The 24,144-nt window shown below is 45.7% G+C and overlaps 1 long non-coding RNA gene across 1 annotated transcript; it reads left to right on the forward strand.

The window, feature by feature from the left end:
• The first annotated feature begins 5,044 nt into the window (after nt 1-5,044).
• LOC109308192 lies at nt 5,045-23,618 on the forward strand. The gene is made up of 3 exons (XR_002100525.1): nt 5,045-5,120; nt 12,202-12,205; nt 23,608-23,618. It is a non-coding gene; the product is annotated as an uncharacterized LOC109308192 (long non-coding RNA).
• The last annotated feature ends 526 nt before the right edge of the window (nt 23,619-24,144 follow it).

Consider the following 24,144-nt stretch of genomic DNA (forward strand, 5'->3'; position numbering starts at 1 on the left):
TGGGGGTCTTTAAGAGGAGGTTAGATGAACACCTTGCTGGGGTCGTTTGACCCCAGTACTCTTTCCTGCCAGGGCAGGGGGTCGGACTAAATGATCTGCTCAGGTCCCTTCTGACCCTAGAAACTATGAGACCATGAAACTATAACCACTGTCCTTCCTTCCTTCCTTCCACTTTGGACGCGTCAGACTGGGCTTGCTTGGAGCTGCGTGGGGCGATTCTGAGCGGAAGACTCCCGGGCTCTTTCTCTCTCTTCTTTTCTGACTCCTACCTATCTAAAGGTCTCTTGCTTTTGTTTACCTCCCTTTCTATTTTTTTTCTTGTATTTTCACAGTTCTTTTTCTTTTTTCCTGTTCTCTGTCCCCTCCTCCTTCTATTTCTGGTTTTTCTGTCTGCAAGTTGCATTTGTCTGCTTCACAGTTTCTCTCTTACTGTTTCTTTTTCTTTCTTTCTTTCTTTGCTTGTCTGCCGCAGGGAGTTCTCTTTTGCCTTTTGAGGGGTGGTCTTAATTCACATCCTTTTTTCTCATTTTCGGTTTCATTCTTTTTTTCCCCTTAACTCTTTCCACCCCTGGCTCTTTTTTTTCATTCCTCCTTTCTCCCTTCCAGGCACTCACACTCCTCCCTTTTTGCTTTTTATGGCTGCATTCCCAGACACTTATCTCTGTAGTTTATATATACAATTTTTTTCATTCCTTTAGTTTTAGCTTTTGGGTTTAACCCTGTCCTAGCAGGAATAGCTGCTCATACACCTGGTGGCTGGCATGGGGATGCCTCTCAAAACCTCACCTTTAGCCATGGCTTGAGGGTCCATATTCCTCCCTATGGCAGAGTTGAGGTCTGTGTAGGTGCCCTAGCTGATCTTCTTTGATGGCATGACATACATTACATGGCTCATGTTAACATGGTCCCAGTTATTTACCTGAGTGCTTCCACCCTGGTCAACAGGGTGCATGTGGAGGGCCTGGACATCACAGGTGTACACTATCTTATTATGCCCCTAGACACCCAGGTGGCCCCCTGACACCTGTCCAACCAGGAGCTTTCCAAGGGACTCAAGTCCTATGGGGTTCCTACGTGTCCTTTTTGCCAGCTCGCGATCAGCTGCAAGGACCCAAAGTTGAAGCATGTCCTGTCCATTCTGAGGCAGATCTTCATGCTCCTCAGAGAGGACCCCCAGTCTCTGCCTCACTCCTTGAACCTCACACTCAGTGGGTGTAGATTTGTGATTAATTTTTCCTTGGGGGACACCACGTGTTTCCACTGTGTTAGCTCTTCCCACCTACCAGCCCAGTGCCTGCAGGGGAAAGATGCTGGAACATTGGCAACTACAGTGGCACCGAGAGACAGCACATCCACTTCTGGGACACAAGCCCCACCCAGTGAGGCCAGGATCTCTTCCTGACCTCCTATCACCCCCGTTCCATCCAAGGGGGCTGGGATCTCTGGCATGAGAGCACCATCCAGTGGAGGGGCTGGGACTACTACCCAGCCCTCTCCCCTGCCCATCCCACCTATAGTACCCACCCCCCAGTGCAGAGGCCCCACCAGGCGGTAGGGCTGATGCCTCCACTTTCCCCCTGCCCACCCTGACTGCCCTGGACAAGGCTGAGGTGGCCAGTGACTGTAGCACCAGGGCCCTGTCAGACAATGAGACTCGGGCCTCCTCCTGGCCGCTTTTCACTGTGGCTTTATCTGAGATGGCCTGCCCTGGGCACGAGGACATGGAGCAGTTTGGCCTGTCCTCTGTGAAGGAGAGGCCACCCACAATGAAGAAGAACAAGGAGAGGAAGATGAAGGGGGCATCTCAGGACACCTCATACCCATTAGGACCCTCCTCAACCAACAGTAGAGAGCCTTATCCCACTCCAGCTATCCTGCCGGTGACCCTGTTTCATGTGACTGCGGATAGGGATGACTCAGTGGTAGGGGAAGCAACAGCAGTGGTCACCAACCCCTCACCTGGCTCCCAGCTTCTGGAGTCAGGTGGCAGTAAAGGTGATACAGAATGCCTCTCTTCTGGAGGCCTGACCCAGGAGGCTGAAGAAGGGTTTGTTGACTTCTTGGTCATGTTCCAGCCTAGTGGATTGGATGAGGAAGCTAGTGAGATGGAGATACAGATTTATGCATGTCACAAATAACCTCAACAGTGGAATGACCTCTCTACCCCCAAGAAGGTGGGGATCAACCTCCTGGAGCTGGTCCTCAACCTGGACAATGATAAAAGCCTTCTGTGTCTGGACATTGAGGGTATAGACATCGCATTTACAGGTGAGCACCTACCTAGGGTGAAGCCTCACCACTCTTTTGTCAGAAATGTCCAGCCCATGCTTGCAGACTCATCCTGGGTTGCCCCCTGACTATGGGGTTGTTCTGACCTTTCTGAAGCAGAGCAAAGGAGAGAAGAATATACCAGGTGCATCATCCAGTGGCATGCAAACCCTAAGCCTTTTATCAAGGCTGCCATATCTGTGGCCAAACTTATGCAACAAGATCTAAGCACCCAGTAGATGCCTTACCATCTGAAGAAGTTTGCACAGTGGGTGAGGGTTGAGTAGGGCTGGTGGGGGGTGGGTCTCTGGAGTAGAGTAGGGCATGATAGGTCTTCCCCTACCTGTCTCTGCTACCTTGTTCTGCTCTTGGGTGCTCGGTCTTCCACCCACACCTTACCTCGTTCTTTCTCTACACCCATGGCAGCCATGACCATTGTCACTTTTAACAGCAATGGGTGTTGCAATTCAGTTAAATGGGAGGCCATCCTGGAGCTCCTGTGCTAAAAGTGGCTGGCCATCACCTTCCTCCAGGAGACACGTTCTGATGGGCTCAACCAGGTGGCCTGGAACACTGCCTGATGAGGCCAAATGTTCTTGAGCCATGGTACCAACCTCAGCACCGGAATCATGACTCTCCTATTGCCACAGCTACAGCTTGACATGGCCAGCTACTTGCTGACTGCCTGTGTCACCATAGAACAACACTTCCTGCTACTCATCAACATCTAAGGGCCAGAAGACAGTCATTTTTTTGAGACCTTGGCCTCCCTCCTGCATGATGCTAGTGAGTACAATGACCTGCTTCTTGTAGACGGGGACTTTAACTGTACCATTGATGCCTTCCTCAACCAAATGGGGCCTGAGCTTCACCTGCCCTCAGCTGGCAAGCTGCAGTCTGCCCTCGAGACTGCGGACCTTGTCAACATCTGATGAGCCCTGCATCCTGACATGCGCCATTAAACCTGGTCCAGGACAAGTGCTGGTGGTCTCACCATGGCCTGCCTTGACAGCCTTTATATCACCGAGCACCATCTGCCACTCCTGTGGAGCAGTCACATTGTTCCCTTGGGCCTGTCAGATCATGACCTGGCCTGCTGTGAACAGAGCCTGCCTGAGAGAACCTGCATGCAGGCACCTTATTGGTACTTCAACATCAGCCTGCTTCAAGACTCCTACTTCTGGAACTGCTTCATCCAATTTTGGTGGGGCTGGGAGGCCTAAAAACTGAGCTACTCCTCCTGGAAGCTATGGTGGGACATTGGCAATGTACAGATCTGGGCTTTTTATCAGAAGTACACCCAGCCATATCCAAGAGCTGGAGGAAGATGTGGCAGAGCTGGCCCCTGGCAGTGATGTGGTATTGCGTGAGAGCCTCTGGTTATGCAAGAAATGCCTGTGTGACTTGGCAGAGAGCACAGCCCACAGAGCAAGGATCTGCACCTGCTGCCAAGAGCTGGCAGAAACTGATGCCCCAACCCACTTCTTCTTCAACCTGGAGTGGTGGCGGGCAGTGAGCGAAGTCTTAGATCACCTCAAGACCCTCTAGGGCCAGGTAGTCACGGACCCGGGTGAAATGCACGAGCATACCGTTGCCTTCTATCGTGACCTGTTTGCAGCTGAGCTGTCCTGCACCAAGGCCACATGGGAACTCCATGAGGGCCTGCCATGTCTGCACCCTGGAGGCCAGCGAGCTTGAGCAGAAATTATCTCTGGAGGAGATGGCAGCTGCTGCAGCCGGTCTTGCCTCTAGCAAAGCCCCAGGACCTGATAGGTTACCTGCTGACCTTCTGGACTTTCCTTGTTCCCTGACTCCTGCACGTTTTCCAGGAGAGCCTCACCAACAAGGTCCTGCTGATCAGCTGCTGCCAAGCAGTGCTTACACTGCCCAAGAAGGGAGACATTGGCTGCATTAAGGATTGGTGGCTGGTCTCCCTGCTGTGCATGGACTACAAGATTCTGGACAAAGCACTGGTGATCTGCCTCTGCACCATCATGGCCTCCATCACGGGGCCTGAGCAGAGCTACTGCATGCCAGGCATGACTATCCAAGACAAACTTTTCCTGCTGCATGACCTACTCACAACCAGCTAACTCTTTGGCCTGGGCATTGGCCTCATCTCTCTGGATCAAGAGAAGGCCTTCAACCAGGTGAGCCATGCTTACCTCTTCCAGACCCTGGAGGCCTTTGGCTTCAGGGCCCTCTTCACCAGGGTGCTCTGGGTCTTTTACTATGACATCTCCAGCCTGTTCAAGGTGAGCTCTATGCCCTGTTCCCCATGCATGGGGTATTCTCCAGGACTGCCCTCTGTCAGTCATGCTCTATGCCCTGGCCATCGAGTTGCTGATGCACACACTGTGGTACCACCTGAGCAGTGTGGCCTTGCCATTGGCCATGGGCCTGTCCATTGGCCCTCTGCTCTGGCTATTGGCAATATGACCATCTTCCTCAACACCCAGGAAGACGTGTGGGCCCTGATGGACTGCCAGCAAACCTATGAGCACACGTCCTTGGCCCATATCAACTGAGCCAAGAGCCCTGCTGCTTGATGTGTGGACCAACGTGACCTCCCCTGGATTTGCCAGTGGGCCTCAAGGTCCTGGGCATATTCCTGGGGCCACCAAATTTGATGGCACACAACTGGGATGGACTTGAAGAGGGGGTGGAGGCCCATCTGCAACAGTGGCACTGGTCCCTATTCAGCCTCTCCTACCATGGATGTGTCCTCATCACTAGCAACCTGGTGGTGGTGACACTGTAGCACATACTCAACCCACCACAGGATCTACTTGAGAGGATCCAGCGCCTCCTGGTAGATTTTTTCTGGGTTGTGTGCCACTGGCTCCCATGAGGTGTTCTATACCTACTTGTCGCTGAGAGGGGCCAGACCCTGGTCTACCTGGAGAGCAAGGTGGCTGCCTTCCACCTGCAAGCCCTTCAGTGACTCACCTATGGTGAGGAGCACATACCCTGGCAACAACTGGCATGCTGATTCTTGTAGAGGGTGGGGGCCCTCAGCTTCAACTGGGAGCTCTTCCTGCTGAACGTCATGCTCCTGAACTAGGTAGTGCTTCCGGCCTTCTACCATGGTGTGGTACAAGTCTGTCAGGCCATCTTCTGCCTCCAGCCCCAGGTCTGGCACCTACAGTTCCTGCAGCTGCTGAGGGAGCCCCTCGTGCACAACCCAGCCCTGCAGCACTCTGTGCTGAGTCTGTCCTCTGCCAGCCTCACAGTCACCTTCATCCAGGCATTTGTCCTCCACCTGGGCCATCTCCTTGACCCCACTTGTCCAGTTTGGCTCTCACACAAGGCCCTGATCACCTGTCTGGGCATGCACTCTGTTCACAGCGTGGGCTGTCTCCTGCATGACATCCAGCAAGCCTAGCACCCTACTGATTCTCCCCATGCCTCCCAATAGTGAAACAGGTTGCCCCTTTGCCTAGCTGCTGCGTAGAAGCCTGTATGCCTGGGTGGTTCACATCCACTGTGCCCACGTGCTGGTGGGCTGCCCCGATACACCACGGCGACAGCGCCTGAGGCTGCCAGATTCTCCACCAGCCCACCCAGCTTGGCACACATTATATAAGCCGCCAACCACCAAGAAGACTGGTGACCTGCAGTAGCGGTTGCTGCACAGCATCCTAGCCATTGGTACATTTGCGTCCCACTTTGACCCAGCCACCTTGACAGCCTTCCCCTTCTGCACCAGGGGCATTGAGGAGAATCTCTTTGATGCCTTCCTCAACTTTTCATGGCTCTCGAGCCATCTCTGTGGGCATTGGGCTGGAGCCTCTCAGAGTCTACCTATGTGTGCTCCTATCTGTAATGGGCAGCCTAGCAGGGCACTGTCTGCCTGGCCAACTTTCTACTCAGTCAAACTAAGATGGCTGTCCTCAACAGCCACTGCAACCGGCTTGCCAGGACTGGCTCAGATGATGCCCTGCAGCTTTTTGTCTTCCTGGTGTGGGCGTACCTCTTGCTGGCGTTTGAGCAGACTGTGCTACGGTAGGTGGTGCCCACCTTTGAGGCATGCTGGGTCCTTGGGGGAGCGCTGTGCCACGTGGAGGATGGCCATCTTCAATACATGCTGTGATGTCATGAACAGTCTGGGCGACAGGGCAGGCTCAGCATCAGACTGCGACTCCCTGCTCGTCCCACACCCTGGGCCGTCACCAGGCTGCTTTTTTTCTTTTTTCTTTATGTGGGAAGTTGAAGGTGTTGTCACGTGTGTGATTGGATAGATCAGGGTAGGAATCATTTGTTTATAGAGGGCTTTGATATATGTGACCATGTGGCCGGTGTCCCAATCACATAACGGCATGTTAGGCACGGTGTGTAATAATGTGAAAGCATCTGTCACAGTGTGATGTTATGAATGTAACGACATGGTGCTCTTGGTTTGAAGGTAATACGTTTGTCTTTGCTTTGTATATTGGACCTGGACCCTGGAGGGGCCAACTTTTTGTACCTCAAACCCCTGAATAAAGTAGTTAAAAATCAAAGTCCTTCCTTCCTTTATTCTCTCTCCTTGCTTATGTGTTTGCTTTTTGTCTGTCTGCCTGTCCATCCTTCTTCCCAGTTATTTAGAGATGCAACTGATTGGTAGAGCAGCAGTTTACCTGAAATTGAAGCTTATAATATGTCTTGTAAGCATAATAAAATGGTCTGTGCACCTAACAAGTATTGTAAAATAGAAATAACTATGACAATGAAACATATTTTTTTCTTTCACCCCAGCTATACCATGATTAGCTTATTATAGCTGTTTTTCTGATAGTATTATTTATATGTTTGTGCATGTTAATTATTGAGGAAAATCTAAACTAATAATAGTGATTTTGGCACATTTTTGCACAATTTATATATCTAAAGCTCTGGTCCATACATAAATATGCATGTATTTGCTCACATGATTAAAGTCACACATGTGTTTTTTTTTTTCTGGATAAGGACTTACCAACCTAAGTTGCCCTCATGAATTACATATTTCAGAAGGAGAGGCCAGGTTCAGAAAGACTAGCCCTTAATATCCCAGGCTTGAATATCTTCACTAGATAGAGGGTGTCTCTGCAAGCTTGTGTAACAGCAATGCATGCATGAGAGACGTCACTCACAGATAAAACACCTCTCTCCACTTGACTGCTCTCTAAGAGTTGAGTATCCTACAGTGTCCACGTGAAGTGGCATTTGGGAAGAGGGACATGGCAAATCTGTTTCTAGTGACAACAGTCTTGAGATGCTCTGAAAGTTAGTTGGGGTGTTATTATAGTAGTACGGAAGACTGGAATGTTCAAAACTCACCAAAAAATAAGAAAACCTCAGATAAAATATATATATATATGTGTGTATATTGCCAATGCCTGCCCAGTTTTAAATCAGCCATACATACCTTGCAGTAATAAATAAATAAAGCTGCTTCTGAACTGAATCTAAATTTGGCTGTATAAGAAGGCAGAGAGATTTCTGTCACTATAACCCCCTGAGTAGTGCTATAATCAAATTTTTGGTGGGCCTAGAAATGGCAATGAGCAAAGGTTCAGACACCAAAGTTTGCTCACTGAACTCTCTCTTCAGCCCCAAAACCTCTCTTCTCTCCACCCTTACCACCTCTTTCCTTCATTTTTCACCTCCTAGGCCTCCTTTTGAAGACCTATGTGGTGTGTTGTTTCCTGTTCCCTGTCATCATACAGGGGTCACATTCCCTGCTTAAGCAGCTATGTTGTTCTCATTTTGTTCATAATGATTTCATAGCTGTCAAAAAGAGTCAAATCTGATTTTGGCATCAGAGCTACAGTTCCCTAGTATCTGGGCCACATAGTTCATTTAGCTATCAGTCATTAGCAGGTCTTAGCTAGTCACTAGGGGGAGACATGGTCACAAGCAATAAAGCCATTTATTATATACTTCAGTTATTAAAGGGGGGAAGTGTCCTAAATATCTCTGATATATAGGATTTAGAAGTTGCACAGTCCCGTACTGCATTAGCCTATTACTTTTTCTGGATTGTTTTGTGTATTCCCAAGTAAAAGCATTGATGCCTTAGCATGGGGATAGTGTCAGGTTCAGCACTGAATCCACTTATGATGATCAAAACATTAATAAACCATAGGCTGGGGTGGTATTTGTGTAGCTAGTTGTCATGAGATGCTCATGGTCATCAACAGAGATGGGACCTCAGTAGGTAGACAATTTAATGACAAAAAAAGTAGGACTAGAAGGGAGAGGCCACAGGACAGATATCTAACCCAGCCCCCTGCTCAAGGCAGGATCATCCCTGTCTGAACCACCGTAGACAGGGGTCTGTCTAATCTGCTCTTAAAAACTTCCAAGGATGCTGATCCACAACATCTCTAGGCAGGGCCATTGTAAACACATAGGCCTCTACTACTTAATTGGCAGGGAGGTGCCTTTAGGCATAGGTACATACTGAGTCGTTACAGTCACTGGAAGTAACTATTAAGTCACATTATTGCATGTACTACATAGCCACAGTGTATTCATACCCTTCATACTTGGTTAAGCTCTTGCAAAGGTGATGCTTATCCAATTGATAGACACATATTATCACATGGACCCTCACTGTAAATTGGGTTTCACTCCCATTTCCAATCCCAAACAAGAAGTTAATCTGATCCACAACTGAACTCATGTAAAGAGGCATCTCCTTACCTTCCAGATTTCTGAATGGGTGCAATTTCCACTGCAATTAATTCTGCTTACAGTTTTGTAGCCACAATACCAAAGGCAGCGCTTTGGTTTATATATATATATAAAAGCCATCTTACTATCATAATGTATATTTATTGCACTATTGCCTTTTATATTGTTGTGTCTATATTATATTTCTATATTTACAGTAGATTGCACACATATGCCCCCAAATGCAATTTTGTTTTGTTGCATTAGGGGTCTTTTTGAAATATGCTTGATATTAGGGTTAACGTTACTACTGTTTTAGACACTGCAAGGTAATCATCACACAATTGTTCAGTAAGCAACCTTTAAGACTTGATTTTTTTTTTAAAAGCTCCTTTCCTTTGAGCTAGTTTTCCAAGAACAATATTCATGAAAATGACTCCTAATTTAAAGGAAACTAAAGCATTGCTCACCTCACTGACAGGGCAAATGGCTCTTTTTGGCCAAATCATAGAAATGAGCTTCCTTAAGTACATTGCACCTTTAAAAGCTGACATTATTACAGAAAAGCGTATACAGCACCTTGTCAGCATGGAATAACCAGACTCGGCCAAGTTGTCATTTCTGACAGGTCGGTGTAATGAGCAAGAGAACGCTGAGATGGTCGAAAAGTTTTTATTTTATTTTATTTTTTTTTACCCGAATCAGCAGGGTAGAGCTGTTTGGGATGATAAGAGCCTTATATATGTGACTCATTAAAAGTACCACATTATCAAAATGTTGTCACCCACACTATCACAGTTTACCACATTTATGGTAGAGATCCTTTGGTGGGTCCTCTCCCCCACCCCTTTTGCATTTCTAATTCAGAAAGGGTAGGGATTCTGGCTCTCTGAAGCATGGGATGTTAGCTAGCAGAGCAGTAGACGGATGTTAAATGGACATGCATTTTCTCTTTCAAAACACTGAGCAGGAAGAAATGTTAATTGGATTGGATTTTATTTCATATTTTATGTCCTCAGTCCTCCAGAGTTTTAGAGGCACGTGGGTACTATGGGAGGCACTGAGAAAGGGGAAGACAGACAGGTAAATAGTGAAGGGGAGAGAGCTGTAGAAACAGAGAAGAAATCATATACAAGCGCAGGAGAAAAATAGAGAAGGAGAAGGAGAGATTAGCAGGCACCAAATGAATGTGGGTAATTAGCTATGATGGGAAATTTTGGGATCACTATGACACACTCAAATCGATTCAGCAAATTAGGGGCCAGACGGCGAACCCATTAACTCACACCGGAGACCAGTTTCTTGCGCAAATAGTCTGTAACCCTGCAGCCATTTGCAGGGCTATCAACTTTAGTGGATTACTTGTGTGAGCAACTGCACTCCAAGGTGGGCAAGGGGCTCACAATCTGGCTCAAGGTAATTTTGATCTCTCTCCTCGTCAGACTGCTAAGCCGGTTTGGAGCCCCGCTGTCGTCAATGCCGGTCTATGCATGCACCTGCCGTGCTCACTATAGGAAAGCGAACCATCAGAGGGGTAAACGAGCACCTTGCCATGTGCCCTGGATAAGGGGCACAACATGGCGATGTTGTTGTAGGAGCACATTTTCATTCACTCTTTAAATGTCAACACTTCTTACTGATCAGCCCATGAGACTGGACCCTACTGGCCTCTCAGTAATTTTTCAGATGGGCACCTCGGCACTTTTCTCGCATGCTGCCTGCACATTTGGGAGGCAAGCCTCATAAACACCCCAAAACAAGCCTTGTAGTCCCACTTCAGAGACCTCCTCAAACCCCTCTGTTGCTGTAATACCTGCAAAATGCCGGCAGTGGCTGGACTGCTCGCCTGCCCATCATGAGAACAAACAGTGTCTTGCTATTTCCTTGACCTCCCCACCTGTCTCTCTGTATCCAGCTGTTGCCTTGCTGTCTCACACCAAGTCCTTTGAGGGCAAGAACCATCCCTTCCTTCTGCTTTTTTACAGCTCCCATCACATGTAGGCTCTGATCTGAGGAGTATTTTCCAATCGAAGGGGCCTTCTCCCATTTTGGGGGGAGGGATGGTTTGTGGGTGGTACATGTGAGTCATGGCTGGATAGGAGCGCTGTCCTATGACTTCACCTGCTCTTGAACCCTCCCTTCTTCAGCTGCCACAGCTAGCTCCCTTGCCACCAGTTCCTATGCTGCTGCTAGCTGCCATGGAGGCAAATTGGTGGCAATTGTGAGCAAGGCCATGAGAGTGTCTGACTTTACTACAGAGGACTGGAAAACCACAAGGTTTGGGAAACTGCATTAATGGAGGTCAGGATACGTGTCCAGGTTATGGTGAAGTAAAAGCAAAGAGGCTTACCATAAATCAGCTGACTCTGTATTTGTTCCTATCTGGAGGAAAGTAGAAGGTAAACCACAGCACCGCTGTTTTATTCACCCTGTGACCTACATGCTGGGCACATTGGCACGAGATGTTTACTGCAGAGTTGACTAATTAGCTCTGCAGTAAAGCATCACCATCTACACATACAGAGCTATTAGGCCGCAGTAAAATAATTAACCCCTCTTCAGAATAGCACTGCCTGGCACAAGTACTATCCTATGGTGGAGTTATTTTGTGCACTGCAACGCACATGTAGACGGTGACCAGGGCTGGCTGAGGCATAAGGGTGCTACCGTGTGGAGGTTGCCTGCCAGCTAGCCCTGCACTGTAGCACCCTAGTGGCCTGGCCAGCCCCCCTGCAGCATGTCGAGCAGTGGCAGAGCAGCTCCAGGCTGGCAGACCACCACGGCTCAATGGGCTGCAGCGCTGGGGGCACATGTAAACACTGCACCCAGAAGCAATAAGTCCTGTGCAAACTGTGCTGGAGTTTATTCAGGCACATTCATTGCACATGTAGATATGTCCACTGAGACCCTCCCTATCTAAGATGTTCTGGTTCTGCATCCCTTAGCCATGTCACCATTGTATATGCATACCATGCAGCCCTGAAGAAAACGGGCCAGCTGCTTTAGTTTAATGGCACTTACTGTCAGATAGAAGGGGACAGATAAAACAGTTACCAGGAACATCAAATGCACAGTACATCCTCCCCTTTCAACTTGTTATTATTTAGTACATCTGTCCCTAAATGTAGAGTCCTAGATGCTGCAATAAGAACCTATTGATAGGCATCTCTATAATACTGAGGAAGACGATTGCAGTCTAAGCTGTGGTGCTCTAGTCTAAGTTATACCTGCATTAGTGATGGTCCCCTGCCGCCCAAGACTCTAGGTGTAATAATATTATTAATACTAGATCAGCCGTGTCTCAAGAAATAGCAGTGCATTGCCTGTGTCCCCCTTCACTGTAACGGGCAAGACCATAGGTTGAGCTAGCTTCCCCCTGGGTGCATCTACACGAAACACTTACTGCGCATTAGCCTCATAACATTGTTCAAAACTGTGCTAATAGCCTACTGTGTAGTGTTATAAGGCTAAAGAGCAGTAAGTGTCACAAAAAAAAAAAGTGTGCCGGCGTTACTATGTAGTTACCTTATTTACTGCACATAGTACTTCATTAAACAAGCACTAAGCCAAATTTGCAGTCATTAAGGCACATTAATGAACATGTAGATGCACCCCCTGAGCTAGGAGGTGGTTGCTGGGGAGTGGAAGCCAAAACACTGTCCAGTTTCTGTCCACGTGTCCCCTGCACTGATCTGCAATAAGGATGGCCACTGAAGGGAATTAAGGGACAGTCTACACCGGTACGATGTCACCTCCAAAGTCAGTGCGTCTTAGAGCTTAAGCAAGTGCCAGTGTTGTTTTGTTGCACTGCTCTTTACAGGTACGCCTGTGCTTGGCTCTGCAGCCAGGCAGAAACCCTGCCCCTTCAAAGGCAGCAAAATGCTGGGTGAGGTGCACTCGGTACCAGCTCATGGAGGGATAGGCATGTCTTGTTCATATTAGTCAAACATGCCAAACAACCAAAACCAGGGGGATTTTCCCTCTTCCCCCCCAAAAAATCATGTAATAGTCATGACTAATTAAATTCTCACTCTAGCCATGATTAATGTAACAAATAATTACAGCTTAGATCTAATATAGATACAGCTAATTGTTCTGCCCACAGTGCATCGTGACTAACAATTAAGCAGAGCTTTTAAAGCAACAGAGAGGAGATCTTAAGGTAACCTCTCGCCTTGTGCTTTTTTTGCTGCCAAAGAAATACAGCTTTCGTATTCCCATTCACATCACCGATGGTGACAGTTTCTTCTCTTATTAGATGTTAGACAAGCTTATTCCTTTTAACTTCATGTGTTCCCACTTTGTGAGACTGTAGGGCAAATAAAAAATAGAGAGACAGAGAGAAAAGAAGAGACTGCGTCACCTTCAGGTCCCTTGGGAGATCCCAGCCTGGAAAGCACTCGCTCTGCTGCTGTATCAGTACAGCTAGTGTGAAGGTTTCACATTGACTCCAGCCTGGCAGCCAGAGAGGAGTCTTGCCAATAAGTCCCTGCTTTAACTGAAGAACACAATGAAATGAAAACTTACCTTTTGGCCTCTTCTAAGTTAATGGCACTAAAACAGCAGTTTAAGATTTTGTATTTTACAGAAGCAGCACACCGGATTACCCAGTACTACAGACGACTAGCTGTGAATGGGTTAAGGGGAACTCGTTGTCGTGATTGCAGGTCTGGAGTCTGAGCCCAGAGCAAATGGCTCCAGCAGACAAGCTGCTGTATACATGTACGGAGGAAAAATTGGCTGGAGAATAGCTACAGGGTGAAATTCTGGCTCCAATGACACTTGGGATGACTAAAGGGCCAGGGTATTACCCAGGATCTTCTGTTTAAGGCAGGTAATTGAAATTCAACAGATATGCGCCTGATTTCAGACTCTGCTTCAAATGCTCCGTGTGACTGTGGGGGAGCCACAGCATTTTGTATGCACGAGGATTTTCTTCCCCCCGTTGTTTATCCTGCTCTGCAGATTGTGAGCTTTGGGGGAAGAGATTTCTATCTTGCATTTGTACAGTGTGTACCCTGGTGCTACCATAGCATAAGTAATGATTATTATTACTGGTATGTACAGAGCCCAGCACAACAAGGCACAAATTAGTCTTAGGTACAAAGAGTAATAAGTGTAACAATAATGTGAAGTTCCTACTGTGCTTTTTAATCCAGCCGCAGAGAGAGCACTGTAGGGGCTCCACGGACAATCTAGACCTCCCATTCAAAAATGCCTCTGGGAGTGATTTAGCACTCATATTTCATCCTGATTTTTCACTGGTTTATGCTTTTGCATCCATCCAACCAGGAGTGAGAAACAACACCCTGCAACTTATATAACCAATCACAAGTCTCTCAAGCATTGATTACGTGCAAGCACCTTTCAGCAACCAAGCCCTTCATTTAGCTGCTGTGTCTCAATGTAGTTTCACTGTCTTTAGCATGGCTATGCCTTGTGAACGATGCATTAACATGTAATGCACTGTGAACAATGCATTCAAAAAATGGTCAGCTCATTTTGAATAGCAAATGGATAGAAGAAATTGCTGATTAGCTACCAACCGGACAGGGAGCTACAATATTTCTTAAATAAAATTGCTCCTGAGATTCATTCCTTTAACCCTGTAAATAGCAAAGTCTTTGTTTTTTAGCCACACAGATATGGATGTTTCTCATGGACTTTGATGGACGTGCACATTAGTGTTGAGGAGGGGACAACATTTGCCCTTAAATAAAGAAATGTCTTCAAAATGTTGAGCCTGGCACTGAACCTGCATGGGTTTATTTGAAGGGGGCACCGATGCATTGCAGTCTTGTAGGATATTCCAAGGAAATCTCAAGCAGCTCCAGAATAATATTCTCAATGGAAATTTACTGCAAGAACTGTTACTTAAAAGATGGGAAGGGACTTTGCAGCTAGGTGTTAGGAAAGTGATGAACATTCACAGAGGATTAGGCTGTACCCATCCAACTATCTCACTTTTGCCTCAATTTAAACGGAAGTTGCTAAACCAAACTGTTCCCTCTAGAAAAAATTGTTACAATCCCCCTCCCATTACTCCACCAACCTTATTTCTTTTTTTTTTAAGTCTATAAACCAAACAACTTGTTCTGTTATATAAGAGGCTTAAAACAAGTTCTTAGAAATGATGTTGTTTCCTAGGGATGCTATAATGCAATGGAATCGATCAAGTCGGTGGAAAAGAGATGCCTTACCAGTTAAGGTTATTGTATCTGTGTGTGTCTCTGTTACGAATGATCTTGACATTCGGAAACAATTCCCCGTGGACAGCTCTAATGGCCACTCAGACCCCACCTTCTCTTTGGCAAATCGTAAGGAGTCTGGGCCAGATCCCAGCAGGTGTAAATCAGCCTGTCTTCAAAGCGCCTTGGAGCTAGGCTAATTAACGACCACTTAGTATCTGGCCCCACTGATTTTTATTTGCCTGCGCACTTCTGAAACCTTAGCCTCAATGCAAAAATCCAAACCCACTCAGTACATAACTGTCCTAAACCACAAGAAGCGAGACATTAGATAAATGGCACTAGGTAAGATGTCTGCATTGTACAAGCCTGCGTTTGCAGGGCCATTTGTACTTTGAATTTCTACTTGGTCCACGGAGATTTCTGGACACGCATTTCTTGTAGCTTCACATCCCAAATGAGGACCTAAAACTTAGTGCATAGATAAAACTTGCTGCTCAAGAAATGCTTTGGGGCACAGAGAAGCCAGGACAATTTAGCCTCGTCTTCAAAGCCAGGAAGCAGCCTGGATTGGATCTGAGAGTGCCCAGAATTTCACCAAATGTCCCTTGATGTGGCAAGCATCATCAGTTCTTTACAGTTCATTTCCTATGGACTGAAAAGACTCCAGGAACATGAAAATGGGCATGAATTTGTAGACAGCTGCAAGATAGATATGGAAGATAAACTTGCCTCCACATATTGGAATGTGACTGACAGTTTCTCTAGTCACTTATTTGCAGCAAGTCAATGCTTATAACAAATCTTCACGACAGGAACTGGCACCAGTTGCCTGTAGGTCTCAAACACATCATCATGAAATAGCTCTGGCAGAAACCATGGCTGTAACATGCTGTCAGCAGGCGACACTCTCCATCAGTATTAGACATGCATAGTTTCTTCTCTTGCCTCTTTTGTCCTTGAACAAGCTATGGCCTTAATGTAAGAAAAAAAAAAAAAAACCCACCAAAAAACCTGCCGTCCATTTGTTTGATTTCTCCTGCTTATTAGTGAGGAATCTAGTGATCCATGACTCTCAGAATGGAGATAGGACCAAGCAGGAAATTTTGGATCCAGATGGAGAGTTCAGGAGTTTGGTTTTGCTGTGGTACATTACACACACATAACCTAATCCAACTTTAAAGTCAATGCAAAGATTGCTATTGACTTCTGTGGCAGTTGGATCAAATACTCAGAGGATAGTCGTGAAGTTTAGCTCTAGGTCAATTTTCAAGCCTCCCCAAAGCAGAGACACGTTTAGATTTAGGAATATCAGTATGAGCCCGTTTCATGTGGTTCGGGGGGTTGAGTCAAGCTGTGCTGAGAGTTTAAAAGCCAAATCTTTGTAAATTTGAGTCTGGCTGTGGCCTGATGGAAAGCACCCAGTCCCATATATATAATTAAAAAAAATGTACCCTGTGTGACTGGCAAACAACATTTTGATAGGATGTATCTAATTTAAGGGCCTTTGCACTGTTAAAACAGTGTAAAGGGACCTTTTTGTAAATGGAAATCCAGCCCTGTGAAATTAGTGGGATTACTCACAAAGTCAAGCATGTGTGTAAGTCTTTGCTGGATTGGGTGACAACGTGACTATAATACCAAAGCATGGCATTTCCATTCAGGTCTTTGTTTCCAATCTGATTTGGTTACTTTAAGTGACCAAAACCCCAAACTGACACCATTTAGATTTCCTCTGTGTTTTATAAATGAAGACAGGAGCCCCTGTAATGGTCATTTCGTTGGTCATGGATTCCCATGGTGATGGGTTGTACCTCTTTTTAAGGCAGACCTGTTTTTATTGTTGCTTTCCATTGTTTTTTTTTAAAATGCCCCAGGATCTGAACTTCTCAGAACAGTCATAACAGCGTAAGTGTGAGCTCCTGTACATTACTGCTGGCAAACACACGCCAGCCTGGTTTGGGGGAGACTGCTTCTTTGTGTGAGGTTAGTTCATTCAGTCTTCTTCTGTGACTTTTTTCCTGAATCTTCAAATAATGTTAGTCTTTGCCTTTTATGATGCTATTGTTAGTGAGTGGTATGGACTTCTACCAGATTTGAACCAAAGCCCACTTCAGGCCTACCACTGAGCAGCCAGCGGATGGCAAGAGTTGAAGGCAGAAACCCTGATTTGAGAATAGATGTGATCCTAACGGGCGTTGTGAGAATTGTAAGCAGGGGACCGTAAAATGCTCCTTCGCTCATCCAATCTGATTCATATATAAGGAGAACAAATGCAAACATGACCTGCTTAATCTCAGTCATCTGGTTCCAATAGTAAAAGAAATTCAGTGGAGGGGCTTGCTCTTTTCGCACTCCTCTCTCCGTGTTGATGGTTTCTGGTAGCCTGCCTTTGAAAAGTTATACGTACCGGTGCTTTCCCAACTGAAGGGTCTTGGGTATTTAGCTTGCCAAACATTATTGGGTGATCTCATGATCCCTCATCATCTCAAATCTATTTTATTTTTGGTACCATGCTTTAGACTAAGCAGTAGTCTCCCAAATGTGCAATTCAAAGTCCTATCGCATGAGCTCTGTGATGCAAAGAGAAGCTGAAAGGCCTTACAGAACTTTTCCATCTCTTGAGTTTCATCTGTCGAAGTCTGAAAGAGGGATGTGCTGCCCAATGGGCTAATTAACGTTATCAGGAACTCTCAATCTTGTAAAAGTCTTCCTTCCAGTCTAGACCCAGACAGCACATCTTCACCCCCAGGTTTACCAAGCACCTTCAAGGATGCCATATAGGCTGTCTCCTGAACCAGAGGCAGCATACTTCCATTCAATTAGCTCTCCACCCAGTCTAATTAGTATTGTCACTCAGCCGTCAAAGGGTGCCTTAGCCACTCTGCCACCTCACCCCCTGTCAGATCTGATTGCCTACCAGAAATATATTAAGCAGTATGACTAACACCTGTCATATCTGGCTCATCCTCTTTCTCATCGTCTCCCCGGGGGGGAGGAGGGGAGAATGGGATGTGAAGTAGGTTTGGGATTTTTGGTTTGGTTTAGTGTATTTATTAGCTTGCTTGTTTCTTCTGCTGACAGGGATTAGCACTTTTTTCCATCTTGCATTGACTTGCAAGCATTTGTCTAGCTCATCAAGAAGTGGGGAGCAGTCATGCGAATATCTAGCATCCCATTTTATTTGGTTTATCTATAGAATAAACCCCCTACAGAGGTGGTGCAGTCACCTATCCTGGAGGTTTTCAAGAGGAGACTGGATAGTCACCTCACTGGCGTCACTTAACCCCAGTTGTCTTCCTGCCTACACCAGTGGGGAGCCTGGACCCAATGATCTGCAAGGTCCCTTCCAGCCCCTAACAATCACTGAATCTATGAATCTACTTTTTCTTCATATTAAGTGAGCTCCTTGCACCTCAGGATCTCAAGGTGCTTCACATGGCATGGTAGGTACAGTTGTAACATTAACAACATAAAGATGAGGCACAGAAAGTTTAACTAATTTTCTTAAATTCATACCACTATTCTATGGCAGAACTGAAAGTAGAACAGAGGGGCAGTGCTTCACTATGTCACTAGGCAGTGGCATCTCCTCAAATGGCTTCAAGAACATTTAAGACCAAGGAGTAACTCTGTTCAGCACAGGACATCATAGTTTCATAGTTTCTAGGGCCAGAAGGGACCTTAGCAGATCATCGAGTCCAACTCCCCGCCATGGCAGGAAAGAGTACTGGGGTCAAACAACCCCAGCAAGGTGTACATCTAGCCTCCCCTTAAAGACCCCCAGAGTCTCCTCTTAAAGACCCCCAGACATCTGTCATTTCCATGCAGATACCATGCAACTATCATGCCTTGTTGCTACCCTCATTATATGTACTAATATAAGTATTGAAAAGTTGGCTTCTTGCACTATGGCTGATCACAAAGAAAGAGTATTTGTCCCAAGCACATTCTTTCCCACTCCCGCACTGATGAGAAATATAGAATTATATACCTAAGCTACTAGTATTCTTGAATTTTACAGCCTTCCTAGACTCTTAGGCGTTTTCCTGGATGCATAATGCATGCTAGCACAAAACAAAAGGAAAATAAAAACAGACCATGCACACACACACACACACACACACACACACACACACACACACACAGCATGAGACTGCACATGGTTAAGACAGTGCTGGATTGAAACAAGTCCCATCACAACTAAAGTCAAATAATGTTGGCCAAGGGAGTACCAGAGGTAAGCCTTGGTCCAAGGCACGATGAAATCATGGGAAATGGTCCCATTGCTGTCAATGGGGGTTTAGGACCATATATGACACTCTTGAACTCATGTCAAATGATACCTTTCAATAAAAGCAGCCCCACTATAATACATAGGAAATATTTTGGACGTATAAATAGTGTAGCACAAGTTGTTCCTCTAAGCAGAAGGATTAGATCATGGTGAAGGGTAGAACATGCAGACCATGTCTACATGAGATGTTGACTGCACAGTTGTTATTCCACAGTGATTTAGCACTTGTATACCCAAGTCCTAAATGCCTGCACAGTAACCAGCATTACTGCACAGTAGCATCCCTGAATGGCTTTCTGACGATGCTGACTGTGCAGTAGCTTGTTACTACTGCACAGTAGCATTGCATCATGGTACTTGCCCCGCAACACTACTGCACAAAATAGTAATGAGCTACTGTGCAGTAAGCGTCTCATGTAGACGTGGTTGCAGAAGGGAAAGGAGAAGGGCCGGGGTGGGGAATCAAGGTAGGTTGCCGGGTATATGCAACCAGTAGCATAACGGAAAGCGCTGACTTTGGGCAATAAAAAGGATTATATCAGAAGTGGGGCTACATACTGGAGGAACAAGATTCTTCACTCGCAGATGATAGGAGGGAAGATGGCGGTGTGAAAAATAGACCAGGACTAGTACACAATAGTTTGGGAATGGGTTAGGGAGGGGAAAAAAGAACCTTTAAATAATCCTGGCAAATTTCTGCCTGCTGGGATTCATCTCACTGACCCAGAACCATTGTGACCTTCCCTGCCATTGTGCAAAGGGGCCAGATTGTCAGCTGATGCAAATCCCTGTACTTCCAATTAAGTCAGGTAAACTGTGCCGATTTAGACCAGCTGAGGATGCAACCTTTCACATGTGTTGCTGTTCTAATGACAACCACTACCGTCTTTACAGAGGAAACACAGGGCCGGATGCAACCTGCCTTTGAGCAACAAGAAACATGATCGTAACACTGCTTGATCAATTTGAGTGCTTTTTAACTAGAAGTGGAGGCTCTATCTCTCTATTATCCCAGGTTCAAACAGAGCTGAGTAGGAAGCATATAAATGAAGCCACACAGGTTATGTCATATTCATATTCCTTTCTCTTGTTATACAGGACTCACAGGAATATAGCACTGGAAAACAAATCGGATTCTCATTAGAAATATACATAAGTGCAGAGAGGGAAAAAATAACCACAGGTCTGCACTCTGGTTTATTCATCCAAGGATATGCTAGATGACAAAGGGTCAGCTCACTGGGAGCGACAGAGCCTGCAGATTTATGAGGAGGGGGAAAAAAAAGAGAGTGAGAATCTATTTGTTACTGAAAACCTTGGTAGACAAGTTAGAAAAGCCTCGAGGGAATCTTAGCTTGTGCTGTCCAGCACCTACACAACAAATAATCCACACTTTCCCCTGGCCATAACAGCCTTTAGATTATTTTAACTGGGATAAACCTGAAAAAGTCTCTAATGTATTAAGCACAAACGCATAAAATTTGACATCAGGAATGCAGGTCTGTTTACAATAAGCCTGAGAGACTCCAGGAACATGAAAATGGCCATGAATATGTAGATTATTTTGGCTCTGAGCAAGCTGGGGCCAATACAAGCCATTCCCATTATCCATTAATATTTACATTACTTTATAAGTTCTCTAGAGGTACAACATAAGAGAGAGAGAGAGAGAGGAGTCAAAGCGGTGGGATGACAAAACAGCATATGAAGACATCAGAGATATTTCTACAGAAGGTCACCCTCCATATCCACCCCCAAAATAAAAATAAAGCATGTGACCCAGTTGGAAAAGCTAGAAACATTTGAAGTTGCATGTAAAAAAGGGAGGAAGACTGTTGACAGTATGAAGATGCATAAAAGTGCCCTTGCATGACAATAAACACAGGGATGACAAGCAGAGATTAAGAAGAACAGTGTCGAACTTCTGAAAAGTTCCCCTGGAAAAATAAGAGGGGGGAGGGGGGGGAGAAAAGAGAAGTAGTAGTTTGATATCAACCAACATAAAGATGAAAAACAGAAGACAAGTGTTTTTTTTCAGGGAGATGGAAATAATGATTAATGATGGAAAAGTGAGTGGGCTAGAAAGTGGAATGGATAGTAACGTGGCAATGACCACTAAGAGATACAGAGAGGATTGTATTATGTTATGTATGCCTGCAGTTTTCAATAGCACTTAAGAGAGTTTGGTACCCCACTTCTTTTGAATGCTAATGGAATTTAGGTGACTAACTGCCCTAGGCTCTTTCACAAATCCTGGCCTATATATTTAATTATAAAAGGACAAAAAGAAAGAGAAAATGCAATCCAGTTATTAAGGGATCATTACTATGGTTACATATTCAAGCACGGCCAAAGTTAGGAAGTGCAAGTATTTAGGCGGCCTGCTTCAGCACAACCCACTCTCCCTTGCGCCTATACATTATGATACAGCCTTTATGAAAGGACCAGGTGCTCTTCACCTTGCTCCCACCACCAAACAGCCCTGGCCTCATTCAGTTCACAGGGTGGATAGCACTTACTGAAAGTACAGCTGTTTCATATCTTTGCTTCTAGCTGTTGACCATGGGGTACCAGGTCTCATTGATTTAATACAGATCAAGCCCTGTTATAAAGGCAGAAATGTATTTTTTTTTCCTGGGGACGTGTATGTAATATTTTATTATTGTTAACAGTTATTATCCTTATTATAAGTAGCTGAGTAGTTCAGACAGAGTGGATGCACCTGCATGAGATGCTTACTGCTCAGTAGCTCATTACTACGGTGCAGTAGCATCACCGGGCACGAACCATAACACGACGCTACTGCGCAGTTGAGCTACCATGCAGTACACTTCACTAGGCAACCGTGTCAGGACACTACTGTGCAGTAACGCTGGTTATTGCACAGTCATTTAGTACTTAGTTACTCAAGTACTAGATTCATTGATCAAACGATAGATAGATCTATCTATCATGCATAAATAAATAAATAAAAGTATACCAGTTTTTTCTCCCCAGATGGACAAAGCTATGTATTTTTCCCCCTAGCCTCATTCTTATCAATTGCTAGTCAACTTGGATGATATTACAGTAGGCAAGGAAAATTTCAGCCCAAATGGTTAAAACTTGGCAAAGTTAAAAGAACACAGAAACAGGGTATTATACTGGAAATAGCGGGCAAGCTTTTTAGTAGGTACTTCAGCCTACATAACTGTTTCTCAATAAGTTACAGATCTCAGCGCCGCTGAAAGACCGCTTCAGCTATCAGGTAAAGTTCTCTCTAACTTTAGACCAGTTTACAGCACCTGATGATCTGGTCCCATACCCCTGTCCAGTTATGCATGCAGTATAAACATTCATTTGAAAGAAACTAGGGGAAGAAAGAGAGGCTCAGACCCTGATTCGCAGTTGCCCCCTTCCTCCAGTTGGAAAGTTCATGGAGGTGGGAGCACAGGTAGCTCCAAGCTACTTTTGCCCAAAGGTGCTGGGCTGTATAGGGTTCATTCTCTATAACTCAATTTAAACAAAAGTGGCCTCACCTGATGTAGCAGTGAGGCTGACTTTGGGCGTTATACCAGCCAGGGATGTTCTGCTTTATAAAACTTTCCTCATGGCACCATTTCCTTGCCCTGTAAGGTCCATGCATACTGCCCAGCAGAATCAAAATAGCCCTCCGAGATCAACTCAGACAGCCCCTTCAGCCTGGAAACTGGACTCCCCCATTTGGGTCATCATCCTCAAGCAAAAACCCACAGGAACATAGAAGCACAGTTACACGTCCTGTGGGTCAATGAAGGTAGGCTGCATTGGGGCTGGTGTAGGAAGCAGATGGTGGGACTAATGGGTGCCCTCCCTTGAATTACCTATCTTGAAAGGTGTGATGGAGTTGCAGTGTTGCCAGGCAGAAGCATTCAAAGAGCATGAATCAGACTCTACCAAAATCATGAGATTGTCTTAAAAATCATGAGTTCATAGTATCATAGTACTTAGGGTCGGAAGGGACCTAAACAGATCACGAGGTCCGACCCCCTGCCCCGGGCAGGAATGGGTGCCTGGATCATATCACCCCAGCCAAATATCTGTCCAGCCTCCTTTTGAAGACCCCCAAGGTAGGAGACAGCACCACCTCACTTGGAAGCCCATTCCAGAGCCCGGTGGCCCTAACTGGGTGTTTTTGTTTTCTGGGGTATTTTTATGTATTTCTGGTTTTGAGCATGTAAGAGTCATACTGCTAAGCCTTCCCCTGCAACCATGGACACTAGAAATACACTCTTATAAAAATAATAAGCACATACAAGTTGAGATTTACATCTGAGCATGCCTGTAAATATATGCTTCTGAGAAGTACCGCTGGGATTAGTGGGAGAGATCACAGAAAGAGGGTTGGGTGCCTGCGTTGTTTGTGGCATTGGAGCGTCTGCGAATTAATGAAGTTCATGAAGAGAGTCATTAGCCAGGCCAATGCTGGCGAGCAGGCATCCTCAGCCCCTAACTCCATGCTCTAGACAATATTGCTACTCAAATGGCCTTTGTGCATTCCTTTGTCTCCACAGGGTATACTGGCAAATTCCTGAACCACAACCCTATTTTCCATCAGTGACTCCGAATAAACTTTCTGTTTCCTTTTTCTGGCTGGGCAAATAATGACTTGATATATTCCTCTCTCATTGTTCCTGCAGAGTGTTAGAGATCAGGAGGAGATGAATAGTCACCTATAGCACAGTTTATGAAAGAGTATATAGCAGCTTAAGATATTGTCTTCCAATTTGACTG

Source organism: Crocodylus porosus, unplaced genomic scaffold (assembly GCF_001723895.1).
Source record: "Crocodylus porosus isolate Cpor-Errol unplaced genomic scaffold, CroPor_comp1, whole genome shotgun sequence".
Lineage (NCBI taxonomy): Eukaryota > Metazoa > Chordata > Crocodylia > Crocodylidae > Crocodylus > Crocodylus porosus.